We start from the raw sequence: 5,943 nt of genomic DNA, 5'->3' as shown, positions 1-5,943 counted from the left end.
CCTGCACACACAGATATCCCCCTAAAATAGCTAAAACTAAAAACAAACTAAAAACTACTTCCAAAAACATTCAGCTTTGATATTAATGAGTTTTTTGGGTCCATTGAGAACATGGTTGTTGTTCAATAATAAAATTATTCCTCAAAAATACAACTTGCCTAATAATTCTGCACTCCCTGTATATCTAAACAGCTCTGGGGAGTCCTTGTGTTGAAAATGAGACTCAAATATGTTTGTAGCATCTGGAGACTGACTGTCAGAAAGTCTGTGTAGTTTATGATAATCCTCTTCCTACTTTACAGGTACACAGAATGACGGGAATGGCATGAATGATGAGTGTGTCAGAGCTGTTAACACACTCTAATGGTTCTAAGGTATCGGGCTTTTAATTAATTTTAACTTGTATGTCTGATCTTATTGTGAAGCACTTTGTGATTTTTATCTGTGAAAATGTGCTATATAAATAAATTTTACTTACTTACTTATGTGTGACATCATCCTCAATTTCCTGCTTTGTGAGTGGTTGTTCTGTGCTCACAGACGCTCCTCTTTTTTGGAAATCAAAATATGGTCACCCTACTTTAGCCACGTTTATGTATCTGTAGTAGCTGTACCTGCTTTTCCATGCAGCTTGGTCTTCATCAGTTTCCTGTTTGACTATGGACGTCAGAGAAGAAAATTTATTATGAATGACAAACACACAGAAAAAGAAAGAGGACACAGTAACTGCTGCATGATGTGTTGTGGGAAGTGGATAACAGTAGTGTATTCTGCATGTCTTCAACTTTACTCCTCTGAGGGAGGTACAGTATGCCTACTTAACTATGTCTAGCCTTGCAGCTATCAAAGCCATAATTACAGCTGATCTGAACCTGTCGGGCTCATTGTTTTTGTGATGGCCAATTGCTAAGCAAAGTACTAATGGTTTTTTATCAGCTGAACAATATGCAGCAGTATGTTAAAGCTGAATGCAAACCCATCACAAAGTGATCTGCACAGCTCCAGATTTGCTGGAGTGTACTGAGCAGTGATGATTTCGCAGACTGCTATAACCTAAGTACTGAAAGCTGAGACATAACAACCCCCTTTTAAACAGCCATAAAGTCTTTGTCGAAGGAAGAGGAGACGAGCGTAAGGTCAAAATTCACCAGTGCATTTAAATGTGACACCAAGGACTCTTTCACAAGCGTCCATGTTACATCCATGTGAGAATTAGAGACCTATGTCAGTGTGGCCATTACCCAGCACAAAACAGCAGCACTCTAGAAGGACACCTTGTACGTATTAGTGAGAAGCAAGTGCTGGTTTGTGCACCGGGAATGAAAAAGATTTCTGTAGCTCTCTTTGGCAGCGCAGCCTTTCCTTTAGATTTGACTGATTATTTCAATTTTTCAGGTTTCAAGACTCTGAAATATATTAACTATTACCAGAACACATGTGAATGTCAGTTTTCACTTGAGGGGGAAGTGAATGTGTCACTCTCATTCGTGACCATATCATCACAGAAACACCAGAGTGCTTGTAGACTTAGGATAGATGTAAAAATATGTTTACTTACTACTGTCTCAATGATGTTTGCTTGAATTTTTCAGAAAGTGGTGAAATGTCCTGAAGACTTTTTTACCTTTTCTTCAACACTGATGTGATGAACTTCACAGAAACTCTTCCAAAAGAGATCTGATTCCATTTCCACACAAAGGTAATTGGTTGCTGTGGATAAAGAAAACAGTCCTCAAAGTGTCTCAAAGCAAGATCAGTGTATAAAGTATGTGAGACAATTAAAAAGTGTTGTGTGGTTTTCTGGTTTTCGTGACGTGCATGAGCCTAAGAGCCAGATCACATTCATAAAACATTTGTTTCTATTACTTTACTAAATTAAAATGAACTTTAACCAATGTGATACATTTATTTCTGACTTTATGACAATAAAAATGAATATGTCCACTGATGTAAATATCAAACATGGTAATACATTTACAATAATATAGTAGAATACCTTAATTTCCTCTCCTCATCTCTTTATAGACAATAGTGCCCAGTGACCATCCAAGCTTTATGAGGGCTCATTTTGGAAGATGGCCTCACTTTTCTCGTAAAGGGCAAACACATCATTATCTTCGCTGTTCTTAATTTTCAAAGTGGTGAGCAGTAGATTATATATTGCAACTCTGGCTTCTGAGCTGTTAAGTAATAATATGTCTGATAGTATGGAAATCTAAAATGATGACAAATGAGAGGATTATAAGCTACCTCCTCAATGATACAGTCTCGAGAGACTTTCATCATTGCATCCCTCACTCAGAGCTCTAAGACGAGTGATGTGAAAAGCTTTTGGCCAGGTGATGGTGCACTTTTGTCAGTGATCTCGATCCAAAGATCTCCATCTGTGGGCAGTGGGTCCAATATTACTTAATTATCTTTTAGCTGTCTCAAAAAAAACCCCCCAAAGAAAACGAGCTCGACAGCTGGTGTTTTGATGAAAACTTCTTTAAATACACCTGACAGAAGACAAAATCAGGTTTCACAAACTTTTTTTTCATCTTACAAGGGTCAAATATTTCGTATCTTTGTCATATTAACCTATAAAAGAATTCAGTTAGACGCCAACACATCTCTGATTATCTCTGGAATATCACTTTAGATAAAATATAATCAAAAAATGCTTGATTAACTCACATGTTAGTGTCAAAGACTTGTCCGCTCAACCGATTAGCCAACTTGGAACTCCAAGGGGGCTTAAGTCTGTCCTCTCACAGGACAAGATGTAGGTCACATCCTGGACAGATCTCACCCACGTTAATTTACTGACATCTTAGCAGGTGATTTCTCATAAAAAGTAACATAGTTGTAACTGACACGGAGCTGAAGATCACGATTGTAATAGAGGCAACCCACCTGAGAAGACTGAGAAGAAGCTGCTAAAGGGGCAGCGAGAAAAGATGGAGAAGGTTAAGTTCCACTGTTGCCAGGGGTAATATGAGCTGGAACCCCTACACTGGGGGAAAGGCTTCAGTAGACTCACAGTTCATCTAAACTATATGTCCCTCACAATTAAGTCCTTAGAACAGGAAAGGTACAGCCCCTCAGAATCCCAGGCCTAGGGCGAGTAGAAAGTTTCGCACCTTTTTAAACCAAAGTTATTGGAATTTATTTTCACATAATTCTCACCTACACTTTAAGTTCAATATGAAAACTTAAAATTACTTAACATGGCTTGTGTTTACTTAAATTTGTCACAGTCAATGAATAAAACTGATGCTTCCTGCATAGATGAATATTAAATATGTAGAAGCTACCAGCAGGATGCTGATGTTTTAAAATATCCTTCAAACTCCACAGCGCTCAGCAAAAGATGAAAAGTTAAGAGTTATGAAAAAAGACTGACTGGGAAAGACAAAAGCTTTTTTTCCCTGGGTTGTCAGCAAAAAAAGCATCAGGTCAAAAGTTTAAAACTAAAGGCTGGAAAGGCTGACGGGTCCTGCTGATTAAGAGGGGAGCTGGCTAAAACCCTCTGGATTGACTGCTGGTACTCAGCCTGATTCAACAGAGTTAAGTGGGGTCAATCTTTTTCAGCTGAGATTCCATTCAGCTGCATATCAAGATCTGCAGTTTAGCTACCTGATCAAAGCAGATCAACCTACAATACTCTTGCATGGTCACAGCATCCTGGCAGAGCCACGGCCAGGTTACACTGATGCATAAAAGCAGGCAACATCCTCTAAGTGCTTTCATTTATCCCAATTCTAATGAACACCAAGGATAGATAATTACAGTTACAGTATATAGAATAGAATAGAATAGAATAGAATAGAATAGAATAGAATAGAATAGAATAGAATAGAATTGTCAAGGTGCTGGGTCGTTGACCCAGCGTTTTGTGTTTTATGATTATTTTCCTCTGTTCTAGTTATTCTGATTTTGGTATTCTGTGTCCTCCCCCCTTGTGTCCGGTTCGTGTTCTAGATTTCCTGTTTTATTCTGAAGGTCTCTGTCTGTTGTCATTGTGTTCAGCTTGTGTCCTCCAGTCATCATGTGTATTCGGATCAGCTGTTCTTCCCTCCTGTGTGCGATTACCCGATTACCTTGTGTGTGTATATATAGTGGGTGTCGTCTGTGTTCGTTGTCGGCTCGTCTGTGTTCTATGGTGTTTTGTTCCTGTCTCTGCGGCTCGCTGCCCTGCACCCCTTTTCTATGCTCTTAGGTTTGTCATTTAGTTCTCCCAGTTTAGGTTTCTTCAGTTGTTTTGTCATGCCTCACTGCCTGTTTTTGCCACTCCACCACTTGTAAATAAACATCACTCGAATCATCAGTCACTGCCGCATTTTGGGTCCTCCTTTTCCTCCAACACCACCCGATCAGATTTGCACACTGTTAGACCTCTGCCTCACCGCTACATATTTCAAGTACAATGAAGGCTTTTACAGACAAAAACATGGCTGTGCCATGGGCTCCCCCGTGTCACCTATTGTAGCCAACCTTTACATGGAGGAAGTGGAAAGGAAGGCTCTTGGCTCTTTCAAAGGAAGAGTACCCAGCCACTGGTACAGATATGTAGATGACACCTGGGTCAAAATCAAGACACAAGAAGTGGAATCCTTCACTGCGCACATTAACTCTGTGGATAAAAACATCAAGTTCACCAGGGAAGACACAAAGGACAACTGTTTGCCTTTCCTGGACTGCGCGTGCACATTGAAGAGAAAGGCAAACTCAACATCGAAGTTTACCGGAAGCCCACACACACGGACCAGTACCTCCTCTTCGACTCCCATCACCCTCTGGAACACAAACTTGGAGTAATTAGGACCCTACACCACCGGGCAGAACATGTTCCCTCTAAGCCTGAAGGAAAAAAGAAGGAACACACACATGTAAAGGAAGCACTCAAAACGTGCGGCTATCCTAAATGGGCGTTCTTAAAGTCAGCAAAGAGGCACAGAAAAGAACATCAGACACCAGCGAGGGAGGATAAGAAGGACAGACGCAACAACATTGTCATCCCCTATGTAGCCGGTGTATCAGAAAAACTCAGGAGGGTTTTCTCCGAGCACGACATCCCAGTGTATTTCAGACCCAGCAACACGCTCAGACAAAAATTGGTTCACCCGAAAGACAAAACGCCAAAACACAGACTTAGCAATGTGGTGTATGCTGTACAGTGCAGCGGGGAATGCCCAGACCTCTACATTGGAGAGACCAAACAGCCACTTCACAAGCGCATGGCACAACACAGAAGAGCCACCTCCACAGGACAAGACTCAGCTGTCCATCTGCATCTTAAGGATAAAGGACACTCTTTCGAGGATGCCAATGTTCACATTTTGGACAGAGAGGTTTGAAAGAGGAGTGAAAGAAGCCATCTATGTCCACTGTGAGCGACCATCATTGAATCTCAGTCTCTCACTGGTCAGTCACAGGAGCATGTTCAGTGAGAGACTGAGATTACCGAAAAGCACCACTGAACGACACAGGAAATCTTTCCTGCCTGTGGCCATCTCCCTGTACAACGCATCCACTTAACACACTGTTTGCTGCTATAACTACACATGTTTCTTTTTCAGCTATTTATTTATGAGTGACTTATGTATGTATATATGTATATATATGTATATATTGTACTATTCTTAGTTAGTGTATTGTCTGTCTTGTCTTGATGTTGCTTTATAATGGAGCACTGTAACAAAAAATAATTTCCCCCAGGGATCAATAAAGTATTCTGATTCTGATTCTGATTTTGAACAGAGGCGGTGTTTTACGACACCAACTCTCTGCCATCTATAATCCAGTTTTGAGATCCCTTCCCAGACGCCTTAACGCCCACTCACATCCTGGGCCATCTGATCTCAGTAATTCGCATGATAAGGTGGGGCCAGGTTTCACAATGAACTCACCCGAAACTCTGGCTGATTGGGACCCACACCCAGTTTCACACCTTGGCTCAGG

The sequence above is a fragment of the Pundamilia nyererei genome, unplaced genomic scaffold (genome assembly GCF_000239375.1).
Source record: "Pundamilia nyererei isolate P.nyererei 1_Seehausen unplaced genomic scaffold, PunNye1.0 scaffold00001, whole genome shotgun sequence".
Classification (NCBI taxonomy): Eukaryota; Metazoa; Chordata; class Actinopteri; order Cichliformes; family Cichlidae; genus Pundamilia; species Pundamilia nyererei.
The sequence above is the reverse complement of the archived record's forward strand: the minus strand, read 5'-3'. Positions refer to the sequence as shown.